The sequence below is a fragment of the Moschus berezovskii genome, chromosome 1 (genome assembly GCF_049115385.1).
Source record: "Moschus berezovskii isolate FMDL1 chromosome 1, NW_MosBer_1.0, whole genome shotgun sequence".
In the NCBI taxonomy this organism is placed as follows: Eukaryota; Metazoa; Chordata; class Mammalia; order Artiodactyla; family Moschidae; genus Moschus; species Moschus berezovskii.
In genome coordinates, this window is record NC_142460.1 from 63,854,868 (window position 1) to 63,869,443 (window position 14,576).

Consider the following 14,576-nt stretch of genomic DNA (forward strand, 5'->3'; position numbering starts at 1 on the left):
TGTGGTAAAACATACTGGAAAAGAATATAAAAAAGAATATATGTATAACTGAGTCACTCTGCTGTACAGCAGAAATTCAACACAACAGTATAAATCAACTATACTTCAATAAAATTAAAAAAGAAGACTAGGTACTAGACCAGTAGGGATGGCACCTATGCCCCAGACCCTGCTGAAATATTTAAACTAGCCAATTCTAAAACTACTTACCTTGTCTTCCTGCAGAAACCACAAGAAAGGCTCTTATCCATGTTTTTTCCCCCACTTTTCTGTCTCTTGGCTAACTCTGGTGTTTCCCTTATGGTGTGATGTGCCCCGCTTCTCATGGGATATATGAGTAACAAGTAAATTTTCATTGGCAGTTATCTTCTGATCATACATGAATAATAATGAAACCTATATTTAAAAACATGTTGTTTTATCATAATCTTATAAACAACATGATCATTGATATTAACCAACCCCATTTTTATGTACAGTATTAATATTTCAAGAGTCAAAAATATTAATATCCCCAAACCTACACTGTACAAGTCAGTCACAGAGAACAAAGAGGAATGTTTTATTATAATTCATGTCAAGCTTATCTCACTATACAGATCATTTTAATATGTTATCTGATTCTAGACTCGTAGGTCTTTAAAGGAGGAAACAATGACTCCACATTTTTTTATGTATCAAAGCATCATGATAATTTCTTTGGCATTTCTGTCTGGGTGGTAAAGTGAAACTAGTACATACTTTTGGTCAAAGAAATGTCTTTTCAATAGACAGGATGGTTTTGGGAGTGATACAGGTAAAATGTTAACAGAAGATAGTTACATTGAGTCAATGAGAGAAACCAGTTCAGTTCTGTGGTCACTTAGTTCACCTTTAAAACCATATACTGACCTTTTTTACATTAGAAATAGAAGTAGGAACCTTAGAAGTCACCGAGATAAGCTTTTTTTTTTAACATCTTCCCTTGTATCTTTTATGTAGAAGCTGTATGATCTGGTCTTCTCTACTATCTAAAATAGAGGTCAGATTAAGTTTTAATCCTTGCTCCAATAACGTGCTGTTCTGTGCTAAGTCTCCTCAGTCGTGTCTAACATCATGACATACTATGGTTTTCCTCCTTTGTCTCTCACTAGCCTGTCTACAAAGCTCCTTAGAGAAGCCTCATGGCTGACCCAGCTGACAGTCCCCGTGATCAGCACTCCTATAGGGATGCCAATGGTGATACTCCCAGTTATGGAACAGTCCCGTGTCTGCTGCCCTGAAGTGCCACTGAGAGGCAGCTTCATCCTGCTTCATGACTACATCTTTATAGGGGCCCAGAATGTCACAGAATTTCTTGTGTATGATTTGGCTTTTGAGCTTCATCATTCTAACCAGGTGGTTCATATCCAGTTCAAGGAGCCAGAGGATGATCGATTTACCATGCCACTTACTCATTTCCCCTTTCTCCCCTCAGCTCTAATGCACCATTCTCTCCACCAAGCATCCTAATTTATTCCAGTTGTAATGCTCCCACAAAACAGTTTGTAAAATGTTGGAGTTCGCATTTCTATTTCACCAAGGAGGCTTTGCTTTACTTTATATAAGAGATCCCTTGAGATCATTTTCCTAGAGTGAAGGAAGATCTAGTCCAAAAGTGAATTCAAGTCCCCACTATCTGCAGTGAGAGAACAACTCAATCTTTTGAAATTACAGTTTTTTATTCTTCTGGTCTCTCCTTCAAATTTTCAGAGATATTAGGACTCATTTAAAGCTCAAGATGAAGAACTTCTTTCTCTTCAATTGTCTTTGCAATAAGGAGGCTTCCACTAATCCAGGATTTTGTAAACCCGTATGTACATTAAAACCACTTGGTGGTGGTAAGTTAAAATATTGGTGACCGGGGCCCACCAAAAAACAATTAAAATTTGTGAGGGTAGTACTCAGGCAATGATAGTTCTTTAAAAACTCCCCAGTCTTGCATTCCTATACACTAACAAAGAAACACCAGAAAGGGAAATCAAGGAAACAATCTCAATTAACTATCACTTCAAAAAGAGTTAAATACCTAGGAATAAATCGACCTAAGGAGGTAAAAGACATGTACTCTGAAAACTATAAGACACTGATGAAAGAAATCAAAGATGACTCAAACAAATGGAAAGATATACCATGTTCTTGGGTTGAAACAATCAATATTGTCAAGATGACTATATTACCAAAAGCAATCTACAAAATTCAGTGCAATCTTTATCAAACTACCAATGGTATTTTTCACAGAACTAGAACAAAATGTTTTAAAATTTGTATGAAAACTCAAAAGACCCCAAACGGCCAAAGCAATCTTGAGGAGGAAACAAAAGGAGCTGGAAGAATCAGGCTCCCTAGTTTCAGACTATATTATAAAGCTACAGTCATCAAAACAGAATGGTATAGCCACAAAACAAGAAATATAGATCAATGGAACATGATAGAAAGGCCGGAAATATGGTCAATCAATCTATGACAAAGAAGGCAAGAATATATCATGGAAAGAAGACAGGCTCTTTAATAAGTGGTTCTAGGAAAACTGTACAGTTACATATAAAAGCATGGAATCAGAACATTCTCTACACTATTCATAAAAGTAAATGCTAAGTGGATTAAAGACCTAAATGTAAGGCTGGACACTATAAAACTCTTAGAAACAATCATTGAAAGAACACTCAATATCTTTTTTTTGATCCATCTCCTAGAGTAATAGAAATAAAAGCAAAAATAAACAAATGAGACCTAATTAAACTTAAAATCTTTTGCACAGCAAAGGAAACCATAAATAAAGTGAAATGACAACCCACAGAATGGGAGAAAATATTTGCAAACAAAGGGACTGACAAGGGATTAATCTCCAAAATACACAGACAGCTCATGCAGCTCAATATTAAAAAAAGCAAACAACCCAGTCAAAAACTGGGAAAAGATCTAGACAGACATTTCTCTAAAGAAAACATACAGATGGCCAAAAAGCATGTGAAAAGATGCTTACCATCACTAATTATAGAGAAATACCAATCAAAACTACAACGAAGCATCACCTCACACCGTCAGAATGGCCATCATCAAAAAATCTGTAAACAATGAATGTTGTAGAGAATGTGGAGAAAAGAGAATCTCTCTACACTGTTGGTGGGAATGTAAATTGGTAAAACTACTATGGAGGACAGTATGCAAGTTCCTTAAAAAACTAGAGCTTAAAAATAGAACCACCTTAAAAATATAACTACCATGTAATCCAGCAATCCCATTCCTGGGCATATATCTGGAGAAAACCATAGTTTGAAAAGATTCATTTACCCCAGTGTTTACCACAGCACTATTTACAATAGCCAAGACAGGGAAGCAACCGAAATGTTCAATGACAGATGATGTATGGAAAAAGAAGATGTGGTGTACACAATGGAATATTGTGTGTATGAAACATTTCCCTGGTGGCTCAGATGGTACAGCATCTGCTTGCAATGCGGGAGAACAGAGTTTGATCCCTGGGTTGGGAAGATCCCCTGGAGAAGGAAATGGCAACCCACTCCAGTACTCTTTCCTGGAAAATCCCATGGACAGAGGAGCCTGGTAGGCTACATTCCATGGGGTCACAAAGAGTCAGACATAACTGAGTGACTTCACTTTCACTTTGATTGTGTGTACGTGTGCATTTAGTCATGTCCAACTCTTTGCAACCCCACAGACTGCAGTGCACCAGACTTTTTTATCAATGGAATTTGCCAGGAAAGAATACTGGAATGGGTATTCCAAGGGATCTTCCCAACCCACAGATTGAACCCACGTCTCCTGCATCTTCTGCACTGGTAGGTGGATTCTTTACCACTTAGTCAGCTGGGAAACCCACAGTGGAATATTACTCAGTCATAAAAACAATGGAATAATGTCATTTGCAGTAACATGGATGAACCTAGAGTTTATCATATTAAGTGAAGTAAGTCAGAAAGAGAAAGACAAATATCATGGGATATCACTTACATTTGGAATCTAAATAAAATAATGACATGAACTTATTTATGAAACAGAAACAGACTCAAACTTCAAAAAAAAAAACTTATGGTTACCAAAGGGGAAATGATGAGGGGAGGGATAAATTAGGAGTTTGAGATTAGCATATACACACTATTATACGTAAAAATAGATAATCAACAAGAACCTACTATATAGCACAGGACACTCTGCTTAATATTCTGGAATAAGCCATATGAGGAAAATATCCAAAAAAGAATGGGCATATGCATAACTGAATCACTTTGTTATATATTAAAACTAAGACAACATTGTAAATCAACTATAAGGGGGAAATTAAATTAAGAAATAACACTCCCCCAGATAATGACAAATAAAATTAGGGTTAAGAATCACTCTTGTAAACACATGACCAAGGGATAGTGAACTCCCATTTGAGATACCTACTGGGGCACACCTACTCTTTCACCTGTGTGAGACTTCAGGAATCACTATCTTTTTCCTTGTTTGAAAAGTGAAGGGTGTGTGTATTACTCACTTAGTCGTGTCTGACTCTTTATGATCCCATGGACTGTAGCCTGCCAGGCTCCTCCATCCATGGGATTCTCTGGGCAAGAATACTGAAGTGGGTTGTGATTTCCTTCTCCAGGGGATATTCCCGACTCAGGGATCAAACCCAGGTTTCCCGCACTGCTGGCAGACTCTTTACGGTCTGAGCCACCAGGGAAGACCCTGTGAAGGGTAACTGAATCTAATTATTACTAATTGCTATTCCCTGTGATATGTGTTGATTCCTGAAAGGTTTGGACTGGTTAGACCAGTACTCTGGTTATTTTCTCTCCAGGCACTTTGCTGCAATTAGAAGACACTGTCTCCAGGTGGACTTCTGTGAAACCACCTTGGTTTCCTATAAGTGTGGTTAATGTGAAGATCAACTCATTTGTCTTTTGAATTCTTCTGAAAATAGTACTTTTCTTGAACTGGGCAAGTATATACATACAAAAATAAATACATGTTTAGATCAGAGGTTAAGTAAGTTTAAAAATCTAGACACATTTTGATTTTGTATTCACTGACTCTGAATAGTTGTTAAATCTTGCTTAATATAATTATAGTTTTTCATGCTTCTGCAGAACTAGTTCACTCTAAGTATTTTATTCAAAGTGGGTCTATGTACCAATTTCAGATGCTTTTAAAACTTTGACAGCTCTACTTGGAGTAAAAACTCCTGAAGTCTTTTATTCAGGCTTTAATTCTAACAACCATTTAGCACTTTCATAGAAAAGACATCTATTTGCCATTTCAATTTTTAAACACTGTCCCTGTCTGATTTCAGGAAAAAACTAAAAAACATATAGAAGTGTTGTTATATGACTTCTGACTTTCGTAAAGCTATTCATTGTTTCCTTTATAATGGGAACTGTCTTTGAGAATCTCTCAGGGAGCTTCCCTGATGGCTCAGAGGGTAAAGGATCTGCCTTGAATGCAGGAAACACAGGAGAAGAGAGTTCAATCCTTGGGTCAGGAAGATCCCCTGGAGGAGGAAAATGGCAACCCACTCCAGTGTTCTTGTCTGAAAAATCCCCTGGACAGAGGAGCCTGGGAGGCTACAGTCCAAAGGGTTGCAAAGAGTCAGATATGACTGAGTGACTAAGTACACATGCCCAGTTCTTACTTTCTCACATCTGGTATTTGCTATGCCTTTATAAGTCTTGGCAGTCTTATCAATGAAGTCAAAGCTAGAGATGCAGATAGACACTGTTTCTTGCTTAAAGCTTTAATTAAGGAAGTCTCAGTTGACCAGGATAACATAATTAAGCTGAACATGTGTTCGAAGTATTTAAAAATACAAACAATGTGGTTTCTCCATGGCACAACAGAAATGAGACCCTTCTTTTAAAAACCATTATTAAAACATATTGAAAGTTTCTTAACATTCTCATATACAAAAATATTTCCCAAAAGTTCCAAGATTTTTTTTCCATTCTTTGAATCTTATTTGAAATATAATGCTTTCATTGATATGATCTAGAAATAGTTTACTTGCTTATAAAAGTTAATTGACAAAGAACATGTCAATAGTTTTCCATGTTATTGTACCATTAAGGACAAGTAAATGTTCATGTTTGTAATGGAATATTGTTCAATATCTGCAGAAGAAAGTATGTTTTCAAGAAAGTATAAAAAGAGTCACCAAAATTACACATGTAATGAAGATAAATACAAAAGTCTTAAAACAAGGAATTAATGTTACCTATTATATTTTTTATTTTTCCACATAAGATTTCGATAGAACTTTTCAGATAATGAACAGAAGGATGTTAAGATTTTACTCTGTGAATTCATATCTTTACTCATTAGAATAGGATGGTTGCTCATATATTACAAAAGTGTAAATCAAGCAAAGACTGTGACTGACTACATAGTGCATATGATACATCATTCATTTTTGCTTACATCTTTTCTCTTCATTTTTCTTAGCTATTGATTTCCATATAAAGATCAGATGAGTCACAGTCAATGTCAATTCAGTTCAGTTCAGTCGCTCAGTCATGTCCAACTCTTTGCAACCTCATGAATCGCAGCACGCCAGGCCTCCCTGTCCATCACCAACTCCCGGAGTTCACTTAAACTCATGTCCATTGAGTCGGTGATGCCATCCAGCCATCTCATTCTCTGTCGTCCCCTTCTCCTCCTGCCTCCAATCCCTCCCAGCATCAGGGTCTTTTCCAGTGAGTCAACTCTTCGCATGAGGTGGCCAAAGTATTGGAGTTTCAGCTTTAGAATCAGTCCTTCCAATGAACACCCAGGATTGATCTCCTTTAGAATGGACTGGTTGGATCTCCTTACAGTCCAAGGGACTCTCAAGAGTCTTCTCCAGCACCACAGTTCAAAAGCATCAATTCTTCGGCGATCAGCTTTCTTCACAGTCCAACTCTCACATCCATACATGACCACTGGAAAAACCATAGCCTTAACTAGACGGACGTTTGTTGGCAAAGTAATATCTCTGCTTTTTAATATGTTATCTAGGTTGGTCATAACTTTCTTTCCAAGGAGTAAGCGTCTTTTAATTTCCTGGCTGCAATCAGCATCCGCAGTGATTTTGGAGCCCCCCCCAAAAAAGTCTGCCACTGTTTCCACTGTTTTCCCATCTATTTCCCATGAAGTGATGGGACCAGATGCCATGATCTTTGTTTTCTGAATGTTGAGCTCCAAGCCAACCTTTTTACTCTCCTCTTTCACTTTCATCAAGAGGCTTTTGAGTTCCTCTTCACTTTCTGCCATAAGGGTGGTGTCATCTGCATATCTGAGGTTATTGATATTTCTCCAAGCAATCTTGATTCCAGCTTGTGCTTCTTCCAGCCCAGCGTTTCTCATGATGTACTCTGCATGTAAGTTAAATAAGCAGGGTGACAATATACAGCCTTGACGTACTCCATTTCCTATTTGGAACCAATCTGTTGTTCCATGTCCAGTTCTAACTGTTGCTTCCTGACCTGCATACAGGTTTCTCAAGAGGCAGGTCAGGTGGTCTGGTATGTAACTGAACTCAAACTACTATTCTGAATATTATTTTAAGTGAGTGAATTGTTGTAAGCATGTGTGTTTTCTAACAACTTCAGGGTGTAACTCACTTTAAACTTGTACCAAGAAGGAAGACTGTCATACTTTTACCAAGTCCCTACCAGTTATCCATACAACCTTAACTGCTTGTCCTTCATATTTTATTTTTAGCCAACATCTACAAATGATTCTAGCTTTATACTACATGTAAAGCTAGATGCTCCATGGAGACAAAGATGAGTGAAACACAATCCCTGAACACAGCAGATTATGTTCTAGTGTGCAGTTTCCTTTAACTTCAATTTAAAGGAAAGTATGTCAAATAACAATAATAAAAATTAAATGAAGTTCATGGGTGGTTCAGAAAAAAAAGAAATACCTGTGCTGGGAGGTAAGGCAAATTTAAAAGAATATGTGATACTTAATCTACTCATATATTAAACAAATGCAGGCAATGAACAAAGCATACATTTCAAGGTGGAAGGGAAAAGATAGATTTTTAGTGAATGGAGGGAAGATTCCCAAGGAAAACAAATGGTGTACAAATCAACCAATGTGAATCACCACATAAATGAACTGAAAAGTGAAAAGCATATGATCACCTCAATAGATGCAGAAAAGCTTTGGAAAAAATTCAACATTCTTTTATGATACAAACTCTCAACAAAGTGGGTATACAGGAAATATACCTCAACATAGAAAAGACTGTGTGTGACAAGCCACAGCTAACATCATATTCAACAATGAAAAGCTGAAAACATTTCCTGTAATCAAGAAAAAAGTCAAAGATGCCCACATTGGCCACTTTTATTCAGCAGAATATTGGAAGTCCTGGCCATAAGAGATAAAAAGAATCTAAACTGGAAAAAAGAAAGAAAACTGTAACTGTTTGTAGGTGACATAATTCTATACACAGAAAATTGTAAAAATGCTACCAGAAAACTACTAGAGCTCATCAATGAATTCAGTAATGTTTCAGAATACAAAATTAATATACAGAAATGTTTCACTTCTATACACTATCAACAAACCATCCAAAAGAGACATTAAGGAAACAATCCTTTTTATGATCTCATCAAAAAGAATAAAATACCTAGGAATAAATTGAGCTAAGGAGGTAAAGAATGTTCAAACTACTGCACAATTGCACTCATTTCACGTGTGAGCAAAGTAATGCTCAAAATCCTTCAAGCTAGGCTTCAACAGTATGTGAAATGAGAACTTCCACACATACAAGCTGGATTTACAAAGGTGGAGGAACCAGAGATTGAATTGTGAACACCTGTTGGATCTTGGAAAAACAAGAGAGTTCCAGAAAAACATCTACATCTGCCTCATTGACTATGCTAAAGCCTTTGACTGTGTGGATCACAACAAACTGTGGAAAGTTCTTAGAGATGGGAGTTCCAGACAACCTTACCTGCCTCCTGAGAAATCTGTATGCAGGTCAAGAAGCAACAGTTAGAACCAGATGTGGAACAATGGACTGGTGTCAAATTGGGAAAGGAGTATGTCAAGGCTGTATATTGCCATCCTGTTTATTTAACTTATATGCACAGTACATCATGCAAAATGCTGGGCTGGATGAAGTACAAGTTGGAATCAAGATTAACGGGAGAAATATCAATAACCTCAGATGTGCAAATAACACTGCCCTATGGCAGAAAGCAAAAAGGAACTAAAGAGCCTCCTGATGAAAAAAGAGGAGAGTGAAAAACCTGGCTTAAAATTCAACATTCAAAAAACTAAGATCATAGCATCCGGTCCCATCACTTCATGGCAAATAGATGGGGGAAAAATGGAAACAGTGACAGACTTTATTTTCTTGGGTTCCAAAATCACCGCAGAGCCACTTGCTCCTTGGAAGCAAAGCCATGACCAACCTAGACAGCATATTAAAAAGCAGAGACATTACTGTGCAACAAAAGTCTGTATAGTCAAAGCTATGGTTTTTCCACATGTATGGATGTGAAAGTTGGACTATAAAGAAAGTTGAGCGCCGAAGTGTTGATGCTTTTGAACTGTGGTGTTGGAGAAAATTCTTGAGTCCCTTGGACTGTAAGGAGATCCAACCAGTCAATCCCTAAGGAAATCAGTCCTGAATATTCACTGGAAGGACTGATGCTGAAACTCCAATACTTTGGCTATCTGATGCAAAGAACTGACTCATTTGAAAAGACCCTGATGCTGGGGAAGATTGAAGGTGGGAGGAGAAGGGAACAACAGAGGATGAGATGATTGGATGGTGTCACCGACTTGATGGACATGAGTTTGAGTAATCTCTGGGAGTTGGTGATGGACAGGGAAACCTGTCATGCTGCAGTCCATGGGGTTGCAAAGAGTGAAACATGACTGAGTGACTAAACTGATTCTCCCTATCAGCAAGAAATATCTTTCTATTTATTTGTGTCTTCTTCAATTTCTTTTTTCAATGTTTTACAATTTTCAGTTTACAGATCTTTCACTTCATTGGTTAAACACATTCCCCTAAAGTCGGGAACAAGACAAGGGTGCCCACTCTCACCACTACTATTCAACATAGTTTTGGCCACAGCAATCAGAGCAGAAAAAGACATAAAAGGAATCCAAATTGGAAAAGAAGATTTAAAACTCTCACCTTTTGCAGATGACATGATCCTCTACACAGAAAACCCTAAAGACTCTACCAGAAAATTACTAGAGCTAAGCTCAGTTGGTAAAGAATCTGCCTGCAGTGCAGGAGACCTGGGTTCAATCTCTGGGTTGGGAAGATCCCCTGGAGAAGGAAATGGCAACCCACTCCAGTATCCTCGCCTGGAAAATCTCATGGACAGAGGAGCCTGGAGGGCTGCAGTCCATGGGGTTGCAAAGAGTCGGGCACGACTGAGTGACTAACACACATACACACACACAAATGTTTTATTATTTTTGATGCAATTGTTAATGGGATTGTTTTCTTAAATTCTCTTTCACATGCCTCATTGTTAGTGTATAGAAACACAACCAACTTTTATTTACTGATTTTGTATCCTGCAAATTTACTGAAATCCTTTATTAGTTCTAATAGATTTTTGGTGGAGTTCATAGAGTTTCCTATATATACTATTATGGCATCTGCAAGTAGACAATTCGATTTCTTCAAATTTGGATGTCTTTCCCCTCTTTTTCTTGCCTAATCACTTTTGCTAGGACTCAAGTACTATGTAGTATGTTGAATAAAAGAGGTGATAGTGGTTATCCATGTCTTTTCTTGATCTTAGATGAAGAAGCTTTTCAGTTTTAAAAATGATGTTAACTGTGGGTTTGTCATATATGGCTTTTATTATGTGAGATACATTTTCTCTATACCCACTTTGTTAAGAGTTGTTATCAAGAAAGGATGTTCAATTTTGACAAATGTATTTTCTGCATTTATTGAGAAGATTATATAATTTTTATCATTCATTTTGTTAATGTTGTATATAACATTGATTTGGAGATGTTGAACCATCCTTATATCCCTGGAATTAGTCCCAGTTGATCCTGGTGTACTATTCTCTTAGTGGACTGTTAAATTCAATTTACTAAAATTCTGTTGAGAATTTTTGAATCTATGTTCATCAGGAATATTGGCCTGTAATTTTCTTTACTTGTGGCAACATTGTCTGGTTTTGGTATCATGGTAATTCTGGCCTTGTAAAATGAGTTTTGAAAGTTTTCCCTAAATTCACCAGTGAAGTCATGTGATGCTGGATATTTCTTTATTTGAGAGGTTTCTGATTATGATTTAACCCTTTTACCAATAAATGGTCTTTTAAGATTTCCTATTTTGTCATGATTCAGTGTTGGTAGATTGCATGTTTCCAGGACTTTTTCAGTTTCTTCTAGGTTATCTGATATGTTGGGCTAGGTTTTACAGAGTAGTCTCATGATTCTTTGTGTGATATCTTCTTTCATTTCTGATTTTATTTGAGTCCCTTCTTCTTTTTCTTGGTGAATCTAGCTAAAGATTTTTTCCAATCTTTTAAATTTTAATTTTTATAGATTTTTAAAACATGAGTTATAACTGTCATATAACATTATATTTATTTCAGGTATACTACATAGTGATTCAACATTTATATACACTTTTAAATGATCACCAAAGTAAATTTATCTACCACCCATCACCATATATAGTTGAAAATTGAGTGTCTGTGTGATGAGAACTTTTAAGAAAATTTAATATACACAATATAGCATTGTTAGCTATAGTCACAATGCTGTACATTACTTCCTTATGACTTACTTATTTTATAACTGGCAGTTTTTACATTTTGACTCTCTTCACCCTTTGCACCCCCCCTCCAATCAAACACTGGTCTGTTCTCTGAATATAGGAGCTTGGAAATTTTGTTTTGTTTATATTTCACATATAAGTGTTATCATGTGGTATTTCTGATTTATTTCACTTAATATAATGTCATCAAGGTCCAGTTATGTTGTGGCAAAAGGCAAGAGTCCATTTTTTATTGTAAACACATTCTACATATGAAAAGAGTCATGAAAATTATGTCATGAAGTATTAATGCAACTCTTTCATATCAAACAATAATAAAAGTAACTTATAGATCATGTGGCAATCCTGTCATTTTACAGAGAAATCTAAAACCCAGTGAGGAAAATACTCATTACTAGGAGACATTATCAAAGCATCTCTTCTGATTTCATTTTCGGTACTTTTTCCTTTACAGGACATTGTGAGTTGCAAGAATAAAATTATGGAGTATTTACCCACTTTTATTTGGGTATATTTTTAAAATTATAAAAATAAAGATGGCTAGAACATCTGGTAAAATCTGATGAGATCTATTTTTCTGGAATGCTGTTTTATAAAGATGACTGGTTGAAGATAAAACAATTGGGGGGTGTTGGGGAAAGGGACAACAAACCTTAGAAGTATTTGGTTGGTTTATGATAGCACAATATGCCCTAAGCTTAACTTCTGAGTGATAAGCAAAGAATATTTAGTGGGCTACAGATGCAGATATTTAGTCCTTTTGCAATGTACTGTCTAATTTAGCAGAATATATGAATAGGTTGAGAGAAAGTTTAGACAATTAGAAAGAACTTCTCCTACTGGAATTTCACCCATTTTTGACTTCTCCTTCCTGATGTGAAGCCACCATCATCCTAATACCAAAACCAGATAAAGATCCAACAAAAAATAAAATTACGGGCCAATACCTTTGATGAATAGAGATGCAAAATTCTCAACAGAATATTAGCAGCAACACATAAAAAAGGATCATACATGATGACCAGATAGGATTCATCCCAAGTTCAGAAGGATGGTTCAACATATGCAAAATAATCAATGTGATACACTCCATCAACAAAAGACAAAAAAATCACATGATCATCTCAATAGATGGAAATAAAAGCATTTGTTTTTTCAACAACATCCATTTCTGATCAAAATTCTTACTAAAGTGGGTGGAGAAGGAACATGCCTCCACATAATGAAAGCTATTTATGACAAAAGCACAACCACTGTAATACTCAACAGTGAAGAGCTGAAAGCCTTCTCATTAAAATCTGGAACAAGACAAGGATGCCTCCTCTCACCATTTCTATTCAACACAGTATTGCAAGTTCTAGCCATGGCAGTCAGATGAAAAAAGAAATGAAAGGTAACCAAATTGGAAAGGAAGAGGCAAAATTGTCATTATATGCAGATGACATGACACTATATATAGAAAACCCTAAAGAATCCATATAAAAACTACTAGAACTGATAAAACAAATTTAGCAAAGTAGCAGGATACAAGATTAATATACAGAAATCAGTTACATTTTTTTATACCAACAATGAAATATCAGAAAGGGAACATAAAAAAAAATCTTTTATTTTTTTTTTCACTTTATAATTTTAATCACAATTAATGATCGGCCAATTAATGGATTAACAATTCACTCAGTAAATTTAGATGGCATAAGGTCCAATAAAGGGAGCAATCTGATAACTGCCCAGTTATATACGTCCCCAACAATAGGAAGTAATGTAGAAGAGATAGTGATTAATAATATACGTTTTCTAATGTGGGATATTGGTGTCCAGGAATCTCTTCGTTCTTCCTGGAACACTTATTATACTAACAGTATAGACAGAGAAAGGATTTCTGTAACTAGAGAAGAACTCTAATAAAATGTTAGCCCATGAGGACCTAAGGAAAGCTGGATTGCTGATTTTTGCTAGCAAACAAGATGTTAAAGGATGCATGACTGTAGCAGAAACCTCCCAGTTTTTGAAACTAACTTCTATTAAAGATCACCAGTGGCACATCCAGGCATGCTGTGCTCTTACTGGCGAGGGATTATGCCAAGGACTTGAATGGATGATGTCACGATTTAAGATTAGATGATCTCTACTGACCTCTTCTCATAGACTTTGTTTAAATGAAGTGCTGGACTTTACCTGAAGCTGAAAAATTTAATGGTTTAGATATATTTATAATAAACTGATTTAAACATTTAAACTTTTTATATAAGAAGAAAAATTAAGACCACTTATTTGAAAACACAGATGAAGTTTCACCTTTCAATCTGCTTTCTCATTACTTCCTTCCAAAGCAAGGTCTTAAAGCTGTGATTGACATTTTTCTCATAATGAATCCTCTCAGGACATTGTGTAGCCTGTGGTAAAGTACAAAGGAGGAGAAAGGCATTTTTAACTTTCAGAGCTTTATTATCAGTATAACCCTCCCTTGTTGAATGTTGTTCTCTTCCTGTTACATTAAGTCAAAATACCAATCAGCACAGATACTCAGTTTCCAATATTTTAAAATGTAATTATGAAAAGTATTTTGCATAAGTTGTGTATGTATTGTGTATATACCTCAAGTTCGAGTTAATGGCTTTGTTTTATGTTCTTAAAGAAGAGCAAATAACACAAAAACTAATATCCTTAGTAACAAACATATTGGGATGAGTCCGGGCGTTCATGGTGAGTGCCGTTTTGTACTTCCCCTCTGTTCTCTGTATCGTACTAACCCACCCCCAAATCATTGAGCCGCTCTTTTAAGAGA

General features: G+C 36.2%; 1 pseudogene; it reads left to right on the forward strand.

The window, feature by feature from the left end:
• Nucleotides 1-1,759: 1,759 nt before the first annotated feature.
• Nucleotides 1,760-13,966, forward strand: LOC148778737 (ADP-ribosylation factor-like protein 5A pseudogene; annotated as a pseudogene).
• The last annotated feature ends 610 nt before the right edge of the window (nucleotides 13,967-14,576 follow it).